This window comes from Bos javanicus, chromosome 9, assembly GCF_032452875.1.
Source record: "Bos javanicus breed banteng chromosome 9, ARS-OSU_banteng_1.0, whole genome shotgun sequence".
Classification (NCBI taxonomy): domain Eukaryota; kingdom Metazoa; phylum Chordata; class Mammalia; order Artiodactyla; family Bovidae; genus Bos; species Bos javanicus.
In genome coordinates this window covers 22763341-22774655 of record NC_083876.1, presented here as the reverse complement: position 1 = coordinate 22774655, position 11315 = coordinate 22763341, and the positions used below count along the sequence as shown (strand labels likewise).

At 39.5% G+C, this 11315-nt stretch overlaps 1 pseudogene; it reads left to right on the top strand.

The window, feature by feature from the left end:
• The first annotated feature begins 10811 nt into the window (after nt 1-10811).
• On the top strand, nt 10812-10925 carry LOC133254523 (U2 spliceosomal RNA; annotated as a pseudogene).
• Nucleotides 10926-11315: the final 390 nt, after the last annotated feature.

Sequence of the window (11315 nt, the reverse complement as noted above, 5' to 3'; positions counted from 1 at the left end):
CTTGTATACCTTCTTTGATGAGGTGTCTGTTCAGACTTTTTGCTCATTTTTTATTGGGTTGTTTGTTTTCTTATTGTTGAGTTTTAAGAGATCTTTGCATATTTTGGGTGTAAGTCCTTTATAATATATGTGAAAATATTTTATAGATATTTTCTTCCTCTATGTGACTTTTATTTTGATTTTCTTAACAGTGCGTTTGACAGAGCAGAGTTTTAAAATTTTAATAAAGTCAAACTTTTTTTTATGAATGATGATTTTTGTCATTTTATCTAAAAAGTCATAACCAAATCCAGGGCCACATAGATTTTTCTCTGTAGTCTTTTTTTATTCCTATTTATTTTATCACATGAGATTGTAATCTATACAGTACTATAATTGCTTTTTATACTTATCAATATATGTTAATTATTGTGAATATGTGTGAATATTGTGAATATATGGGAATAATTTTTCATGTTGTTAGGTATTCTTCTGAGGCATTTGGCATTGACCTCCCAGTATTATCTTATATAGAAGTACCAGTAAGCCTTAAATCAACCTTCTAATGTTGAATAAGATTGCTGTTGTTGTTCTGTCACCCAGTCGTGTCCATCTTTTTGCGACTCCATGGACTGCAGCACACCAGGCGTCCCTGTCCCTCATCATCTCTCAGAGTTTGCCCAAGTTCATGTTCATTGTGCCAGCCACCTCATCCTCTGATGCCCTCTTCTCCTTCTGCCCTCAATCTTTCCCAGCATCAGGGGCTTTTCCAATGAGTCAGCTGTTCACATCCGATGACAAAAATACTGGAGCTTCAGCTTAAGCATTAATCCTTCCAGTGAATATTTAGGGTTGATCACCCTTAAGATTTACTGGTTTGATCTCTTTGCTGTCCAAGGGACTTTCAGGAGTTTTCTACAGCACCACAGTTCGAAGGCATCAGTTCTTTGGTGAAGATATTCTTAGGTTTATAGAATCGTTTTAATATACACATTTCTAAAAAGTTGTTTCAGGTTTAAATTTGTTAGACTAAATAAGGAATTTTAGTCTCTGGATTGAAGAAAAAATCTATATTCTTTTTCTTCTCTCTATAATTATTTAGTGCATCTATGTGTGAGGTTCATTAGTAGTTCACACCATTAGACTTTGGAGATGCTTCAGTGAACTGGAGTCCCTGCACTTCAGGAGGCTAGTGGAAGAGTCAAAACAAAAGAGAGCTAATATGATTTCTGATAGTAATAATTATAGCAAAGGATAATATAAAAGAGAGTAAAGGAATAATGACAGACCATGGGTACTGGGACCCAAGACAAGGAGGAGAATGAACACATTAAAAACTAATACATTGGAAGAGGGTGATGTTAGGGGAAAAAAAAATCTTGCTGAGGTTTCTGAATTGCTATAGTGGCATTAAAGGAAGAGGGACTGGATGTTAGAGAAAATATAGAGTTTGAATTCAAAGGAGAAGCAGTTCTGAGAGATGGTGATGTCCTCAATGTGATGTGGGAAGGAATAAATGGAATGACAAAGGCTATGATCAATGGAACGCTGAGGAACCAGGAGTCTAGGGCCCAGGAGGGTGATCCATATGAAGACGCACTGGCTGCTGGCTGTACTTGGAGAGCTGAGGAGTAACGTGAGCCATACACTCTGCAGAATAGAGTGGAGTGAATGGAGATGAGAGCTGACAGAGATGAGGACGGGCCACAGTGATACAGCCAAATGGCAAGGTTCTAAACTAAGCAGGCCTTACTATTAAGTAGGATAAAATAATGATCTGGAAGTGGAATGCATGATTTAAGAAAATGCTAACCCTACTTCAAGACCCTTGGGTATAAAGTTAGTTAGAGAGTGAGCTAGAATGATCTCCTGAAGGCTGATAATCTTTGGGAACAGCAATCTTAGTGGGGATAGGTTTTAAGACAGGGCAAAGGGATAGAAGATGCTTTTTGTGAATAGTTAACGGATGGAAGGGAGCTTGTTTTAGTGAAAAATTGGGGCAGGGAGAGGAAGCACAGAGAAATATTGAGACATGAATGGAGAACATAGAAAGTAAGATTTGCTTCTGTTTGGGGCCAGGTCCAAGGAAAACAACAGGCCTCAAGGTTTTAACAGAACCCTTGGTGTCAGTTGGAGGCAGTTGGAGGCTCAAGGTGAAGCTCATCATTGATACCTCATCGTGGCAGAGCTCATGTCAGGTCAAGTGGAGGTCATTGTTGGGAGAAGCTGTAAACAAAGCTGTACTGCTAAAATAAATGGCATAAACTAAACTGTAGGCAGTTGGTGATATTTGAAGGAGAACAGAACATTTTAGGTACTCTCAAGCCCTTCAGAAACACCCATTTATCCTCAAATAATTGATTCATTGCAAGTCACTCAGATTTTATTCAAAATAATTCCTTTAAGAAACTTTGTTTAATTATAATTCCTTCCCTACTTCCTGATAGTGTATACCTGAAAACAAGGAAACTATATTTATTTAAATATGTTTGTTGTGGAATGAATGTCTGTGTTCCCCTCAATTTCACATGTTGAAATACTATCCCCCTAGTTAGGGAATTGGGGATTGACGTGTACCCACTGCTATATTTTAAATTGATTGAAAAAAAATAGGATAACCAAGAAAAACCTACAGGGAACTCTGCCCAATGTTAAGTGGCAGCCTGGATGGGAGGTGAATTGGGGAGAAAATGGATACATATATACATATAGCTGAGTTTCTTTGCTGTCCACCAGAAACTATCTCAATATTGTTAATTGACTATATTTTTCAATACATAGTAAAAAGTTTAATAAAATGTTTAAAAAGAAAGTTACCATATTTAAAATAGAATTTACAATCTTATCCCTCTTAAAAAAAAAAAAGCAATCTTATCCTCCAATGTGATGATATAAGGAGGGGGGCCTTTGGGAGGTGATAAGGTTGAGAGAGTAGAACTCTCATGGATGAGATTAGTGCCCTTCTTAAAGAGACTCCACAGAATTCCCTCACTTCTTCCATCGTATGAGGACACAGTGAGAAGATGACTGTCAGTGAGCCAAAAAGCGGGCTCTTACTGAACACCAGATACGCAGATGGCTTGACTTCGGACTGGGCAGCCATTTCTCCAGTGAGAAACAGAAGTTGTTGTTTAAACCATCCAATCTATGATGCTTTTGTTATGGCAGCCTGAATGGACTAAGATCATGCTTAGTAACTTCAAAATTACCCTGACTACCCTCTCCTCATATCGTTACCTGCTGCTCCCCTCCCCTAATGGCCGTTTCCCTTGGCCTTGGTGCAAAAACAAAAAACAAAAAACCTCTTTTTTTAAAAAAAGATTTATTTATTTACCTAATTTTTGGCTGCCATCAGTCTTGGTTGCTGCACTAGTTCTCTCTAGAAAGCATGGACTCGAGGTGTGCGGGCTTCAGGAGTTGTGTTTCACGGGCTCTAGCACAGGTGTTGTGGCGCACGGGCTTACTTGCCCCATGGCGTGTGGGATCCTCCCAGATCAGGGATTAAACTTGTGTCCCTAAGTTGGCAGGTGGACTCTTTACCACCAGACCACCAGGGAAGCGCAAGGAGCAACTCATCTTCTGTGTTCTCTGGTCACGTCCCAGTATTTCTCTGTGCTTTCTCTCCCCTTCTCCAATGTGTCTGGCAATTTAGGCTGGAGGAGGACTCTGGGGCCTGAAGAAAAGCAGAGTTGGCTAACTCACTTCCACAGGGAAAGGAGTATCAGTGCCCAAGGGAAGGGTATGTCATCCTTTCCCCAAAACTGGAAATGGGAAGTTACTTTTTTTAACACACAGAAGCTTTTTTAACTATAGAAGTCCTCTTCGTCCTATAGAAATGGCAGTTATTAAGCCATTTCCCAGTGCCTGAAACATTATTGTTTGGGTTCACTAAATGCTACTCCAGTGTTAGAGAAGTAATAACTTCCAAATGGATTTGCCCCATGATGTGGAAATAGTTTTGGACTTGAAAGAAGTTGAATCTAAATGTATTGTTGTTGCTAATAAAGTTGCTATGTGAGAAACAGTTACATCGAAGATTTGTGTTTTGTGGAGCTGTTTGTCTTAAAAGAGAGTATAGCAGTAAATACAGTTTGGATATGTGTAATAATAGATAAAATAATTATTTAAAATATTATAAAGTTATATGTTTAAAATAATAAATAATTATTAAATGTGTGACTACAACATAATTAAAATCATTAAGGAATTCCTGTTATATTTAGCACAATAATATTTTATAAAAAAATTTTAGTAGCAACATATTATTGCCAAAGTATTAAGATATCATTTAGTAATTATTTGCCATTTTTTTAAGTCAATCAATTATATTTAAATTATTTGTCAAGAATTTGGTCTAAGTGTTGTAAATGCATTATTGCTTCCAGTTAGAATTTTCAGCTCAAAAGCTGGTGGTCTTTTCAGTAATAGAAACCTTGAGAGAGTCGGGCCATTGCCTTGGCTAAGAGAAAGAAGCCTTTATAAACAAAGACAGTAGCTTCACATGTGAATGAGGACTTGAGATCTAGGAAGAACAGTTCAGGTTCAAGTGGCCAGGAGAGAAAATCTTCAGGTTCCACAAGGTTAGTAAAAAAATTAGTGTTGTTTAGAAAAAGGTGAATTGTTAAGGTAGACACCCTGTGCTAACAGGAGAAAGGAGAAATTGAAATGTGAATATGCTAAAGCTTACAGGTGCAATTGGCTTCACTGATACTGTCTTTTGATCTGAAAGATAAAGTACATTTGTGTGGGTGGGAATGCCCCAGGGTGAAAAAAACAAAAACAGTGAACTTGTGGTTGTGCGGTATGAGGTCCAGTATGCCCAAAGAACATTCTACAAAGTGACTCAGGTTCTTGACGCTGTTGGTCAAGGAAGTAGTCAGCTTATCCAAGCATCTCAGTATAACACTTTTGTTAAGAATAACGGAACCTGTATACAGAAATGAAAATTATATACATATAGAGTCGTAAATGGTCGAACTGAGACTTGTCTGAATGCAATGTGTGAAATGTGTAATTCCCTCAAGTGATTGTACCCAGTAATATATATAGGGACCAAAGAATCTGGAAACAACAATAACAGTAACCTCTTTTGAACTGTTTAGGTCTTCCCTGGTGGCTCAGATGGTAATGCAGGAGACCCAGATTCGATCCCTGGGTAGAGAAGATCCCCCGGAGAAGGGAATGGCTACCCACTCCAGTATTCTTGCCTGGAGAATTCCATGGACAGCCTGGGAGGCTACAGCCCATGGGGTCGCAAAGAGTCGAACAGGACTGAGTCACTAACACTTTCACTTTCTTTTTTTTTTTCACTCTTGGAACTGTGATTTCCAGGGAAGTTCAGAAATTTAGATATATCTTATGGGTAATGGGGATGGAAGACAATGGAATTCAGGTTTCATGAAGCAGCACTGAAGATGCTTAGGGTATGATGAAGTCGTGATTTCGTGATTGCAGGCATAATACAGAGGATGTTACACACACTTGAATCTGTCCCTCTGCAGCCAGTAAGAGGGCTCCTTGGAGGAAGCATTTGTGTTCTCAGCTCAAAAGAGTCTATGGAACTCCCAGGACACCAGATGAGAGAGCTTTAAGAATCTGTACTTAGCATGGCAGAAGCCCACGTGGCATACTTAGGCCAGAAAGGGTGACAGTTCTGAACCACAGAAGCCAGCAGAGATGAAGATTGCAATCAGGTGAGGTTATTGGTTCTCTGATTGCTAATCACAGATCATATGATTGTCTAGTAACCACAGGAATGGCTTTGTGATGTGTGTGGTAGATGTCGCTATCTCTGATCCTTGTGCTCTCCAGCTATGCTCTTCCTCTCAGATCATCATTCTGTACACTATAGAATTGAGGCTGGGAGTTAGGTGAAATAGCAAAGGGTGTGAACCTCCTTCCTTTGGAAGAACAACTTGCAAATTGCTATGGAAGTTGAAAATGGATTCACCCCTTGTATAGGCCAATGAAACTTCCCATGTGACACCAATAGCTTCCTACTTGCAGTGCCTCAGGAATAATTTAGGAGCATTTCTATATAACCATTTCATGCCTGATATCATGTGGAATATTGCTTGCTCCAAACTGTGTCTTTTCCAACTAGGATACCTTTGGTCACAGAGCCTGAATTCCCTGGGGACCTGAGACAGTTTTGAGGATTGGCTCTACCCTGCTGACCATCCTGTAGTATTTACACAGATTTAATCTTTCAGTACATCAGAGAATTATTAGTTCCCACGGATGCTCTAATGTGGTCCCTATAATTTTGTAAATCACTCGGTTAAACGATGTTAAGCAGGTTCCTTTCCTGCAAGACTTCTGAGTCTTAGTACACTAATATCAGTTGGAACAGGAAATGATACGGTATTCAGAATATATTTGAATATTTCTCATGGAATGTTCATTAACATTACTTTCTCACAGAATTCTTATTAATAGTTTGTGGGACAATACTGTTTCAAGGAGTACAGTTTGAAAAATACTGTTTTATAGAAATTTAAAAAAACCTTAGTATGACCTTTTGAATTAAAAAAAAAAAAAATCCTATCAATCCCTGGCAGAGCTGAGCTATTATTTCTAGGTGAAATTCCAACTTCATTAACACAATTATATTAGGCAAATTACCTCTCTGAGCCTGTGGGGACAATCTGTCACCTCCTGTTTTAAAATTCCAAATGATTCCCTTGGGAATTAACATCTAGTCCACTGTAAGAAAAACAAATTCTTCTCCATGGAAGAACTCCAACTGCTTTATTATATATTCATGGTTACATATTTTTCCTACTTTAATGAGTTTTGTTTATGAAAAAAATCACTAACTGAATTGAAAAACAACATTGCCTAGGTCTCACTGTTAAGTTTTAGAAATGTATTTTATTATAATTTGGTATAGTAGAACAGTCATTTTCCAGGAGGATAATTGTCTGAATCAGACCTTTATTCTAGTCAAATATAGGAGCAAGCAACCAAGAACTAATGTGTCCGTGGCTTATAACTGTATGATTTACCTTCTCAGACGGTGGCTAGAAATGTGAACTTTCTGGTGCTTTAAAGTTCACTAGGATAGGGAGATAGCTGGGCTTGTGGGTCTCTCTAAAGAAAATAGAATCGTATGACCTCCAGGTATTTGTGATTGGGGACAGTTGTTTCCAAAGCTGTGGATAATGTAATGTGTGATATAAAGAAGGGCAAAAAATGAGCATGTGTTTTTTGACTGGAAGGTTGAGAGCAAGCCCTGTTTCGATGTGTACTTTTTGACTTGATGTTTGTGACCCCAAACTAGGGGTCTTCAAACCTGTTACCTTTAGCTGTCTAACAAATGATTACTTCATTGACCAAAGCAATCTAGCAAAAACAATTTTTTAAAAAATCAGGATCTCTTTTAAAATGCCAGACTAAATATATGCTATTCAATCTAAATATTTTCAAAAGACTTTTTAAAGCAACAAACTCTTTGCTTTTATGAAATGATACTAGGTAGTTGGATATTGTGTTAGTTAATATGAGCTAGGTTTGCTGTGTTAACAAACAACTCCAAAATCCAATGACCTACACCTGAAAGATTTATTTTTCATCCACACCACATTAACATCATGGGTAACCTACAACTCTCTCTCCATCATCTTTGGGATCAGGCTGGTGCAATAGGGTCAATCTGGAATATTGCCAGTTTTATTATGGAGGGAAAGGAGACAGTAACTCATGTGTTGGCTCTTAAAGCTTCTGTCCAGAAGTGACATTTATCACTTTGAATATTTTAACAGCCAAGAACAAATCACAAGATCAAGCCTACCATCAATGGGATAGAAAAATATCGTCCTTTCCCAGATAGGAGCAGTGAATACTTTTGAATAAGAATGCATTCCACCATGGAGCCCCTGGGGTTGTTTTAGAAGGACATGGGTTATAGAGCGTGAAAGACTCAAGAACTCATTGCTATCATGGAAGCCATCTGGGTGCAACTCCAGTCTAGAGCCTCTTGAGTTGGGCAGTTCAGGCCTTTGCTTCTCCTACATGCACCATTCCTGTCATGCTCCAGAGTGCCCTTGCTCCCCAAGGCAGGCTTAGAAGTATTCTGGTTGGGTCCGGACAAATGGTACAACATCATCTTTGCTTTAGAGGTTTTCTGGGCCACCAGGACAACTGTGTAGCCTGGGAGGGCTGAAGGCTGGCTTTCAAGGGCCAGCAACATCCAGGTGTCAGTGCCACCTTCTTGTCATCATGGTACCAACCTTTTGCCATGGATACTCCCTGACCCATATCTATGCTCATAAAATCCTGGGTGTGTGTAGTGATAAAGACCTAAAATCTACACAGCTCTTTCTAAAGAGCCAAAGGAGCCCTTCATAAGAACAGGCCTCAAAAACTTTGTGGACATCCCAGAATTTCTGAGCTCAGGGTGGGGCAGGGAGGAAGAGGTAGGCTGAGTGAAGATGACTTTATTTCATCCAGAACCATGGTTTTATCCAGAGTGACTCCATTTTTACCTGTTTCCATAATCGAGAACTCTCACAAGATTGAGTTTGAAACCACAGCTAGGAGAGGATGAAGTCAAATGCCTGAATCAGTTAAGGAGAAGATAAAATTTAAGGAATTTTCCATTTATAGAGATCTACAGAGCCTCTTTCATTACAAGAAGATTTTATACATTTCATTTATATATTCAGCCTTTCCATTTAAACCCATTTTCTTTATGCCTATCATTCACAGTCATCCGGAACAGAAAAGCAGCACTTTATGTGTGTCAAAAAACCTTTCTGTTGCTCTTCTGAAAGCACTTCTTTGGGGACTTTTAAGTTTTGTTGCTGTTCAGTCGCTAAATTGGTGCCCAACTCTTTGTGGCCCTGTGGACTACAGCTCACCAGGCTCCTCTGTCCTCCAGAGTCTCCTGGATTTGCTCAGATTCATGTTCATTGAGACAGATGCTATCTAACCATCTCATCCTGTGCTGCCCCCTTCTCTAAAAGTTAATATATAAATTTTAAAGTTTATATTTATATAAAATATATAAACAAATATTTTAATATATAGATTTATTTTTATTTATTTTGAAGCAGTCACAGACTTACAGAACATCTACAGGACAATTTCAAAGAATTGTTTTTGACCCATTTGAGAGTAAGCATCCTGTTACTTGAGTTAATTTTTTACAAACAAGGACATTTTCCTACATAAGCACAATACAACCATGGTTATTTGTTTGCTAGGGTTGACATGACAAAATATCCCAGACTGGGTGGCTTAAACAACAGCAGCTTATTTTGCTGTCAGTTCTGGAGGCTAAAAGTCCATGATCAAGGTGTTGGCAGGTTTGGTTTCTTCTAGGTCTCATTTTCGGAGAAGGCAATGGCACCCCACTCCAGTACTCTTGCCTGGAAAATCCCATGGATGGAGGAGCCTGGTAGGCTGCAGTCCATGGGGTCGCGAAGAGTCGGACACGACTGAGCGACTTCACTTTCACTTTTCACTTTCCTGAATTGGAGAGGGAAATGGCAAGCCACTCCAGTGTTCTTGCCTGGAGAATCCCAGGAACAAGGGAGCCTGGTGGGCTGCTGTCTATGGGGTCGCACAGAGTCGGATACGACTGAAGGGACTTAGCAGCAGCAGCAGCATCAGGTCTCATTTTTTGGCCGGCAGGTGGTCTTCATCTCTGTATGTCTTCACATGGCCTTTCCTCTGTGCATGCACATTGCTGGTGTCTCTCCGAAGGTCCTAATCTCATCTTCTTAATAAGCACACCAGTCAAATTGGAACACCAGGAAAGTCCCATCCCAACAACCTCATTTTCACTTAATCACCTTTTAAAGGTCCTATTTCCAAATGTAGTCACTCTCATAGGTACTGGGAGTTAGAGCTTCAACATTGAATCTGAGAAGGTTTGAATTTGAGAAGGGACATAATTCAGCTCATTACAACCACCAGAGTCTGGAAATTAACAGGAATAAAGTACTATCTAATCTTCAGACTCCAGTTGCCAAATGCCCTAATAATGTCCTTTATAACAAAAGAATCCAGCTCAGAATCATGGGCTGCATTTAGTAATCAGGTCTCTTTAGTCTCATTCCATCTAGACCACTTTCTTGGTTTTTCCTTGACTCTCATGGCCTTGATACTTTTGAAGTTATAGGTCAGTATTTTTATAGAATATCCATAAGTTTGTTTTGTCTCATATATCTTCATGATTTAATTCAGATTAAATCTTAGCAGGAGCATCACAGAAGTGATGCTTGCTTCTTCTCATTGTATTCTAAGAGGTGGTACCAACCCTGATTTGTCCCATCACTGATGATGTTAACTTTCCCTTGATTTAGGTGATGTCTGCAAGGCTTCCCAAGCTTATTTTTTTTCTTTCATGTGTGTGGGGATGTGCCCTGAGACTATGTAAATGCCAGTTCCTCATCAGATGTTCAGTTTATTTGTTTATAACTGTATTGTCTCAGGTTTTCCTAGTTCAGTGAGTTAAAATCTAGTAGCACTATTATTTATTTTGATGATCTAATTGTCTCCACTTTGGCCACTGGGAGCCCCTTCAAGATAATTTCTTTGTCCTCTAAAAATATCTCATTTATTCTGTGAGCATTTTCTGGCATAAGTTGTTCTAGGCTCATCTTAACATTTAGCCTGTTTCAGCCCTGGAACAGGAACCCTGGTTCCTTTCATTGAGTAATTGTATTTAGATGTGTTTTAACAACAATATGCCTAAATCCATCTGTTTGAATAGTATTCTATTGTAACAATAGGATATTGTTAATAGTATTGACAATAAATATTATTGCCTCTTCATTCTTGACTTGTACAGAAACGTGTGATCTGAAGAGGTTACCACTAATCTTTTCTGTGTCTTGGCATTTTGGCTAAGATCAAGTGTAGTATCTGTTCTCATCAGCTTAAGTCTGGTATGTCCTCTATCCAGGCTTCCCAGGTGGCAATAGTGGTAAAGAACCCATCTGCCAGTGCAGGAGGCATAAGACACACAGGTTCAGTCCTGTGGAGGGCATGGCAGCCCATTCCAGGTTCTTGCCTGGAGGATCCCATGGACCAGAGCCTGGCAGGGTCTATAGCGTCGCAAAGAATCAGACACAACTGAAGTGACTTAGCACATGTCCTCTATCCAGGGCTTCCCAGGTGGCTCAGTGGTAAAGAATCCACCTGCAGTGCAGGCGACCCGGGTTTGATCTCTGTGTCGGGAAGATTCCCCTGGAGGAGGAAATGGCAACGCACTCCAGTATTCTTGCCTGGGAAATCCCATGGATAGAGGAGTCTGGCGGGCTGCAGTCCTTGGGGTCACAAAAGAGTAGGACATTCTTGAGCAACTGAGCACACACACATATAGGGGA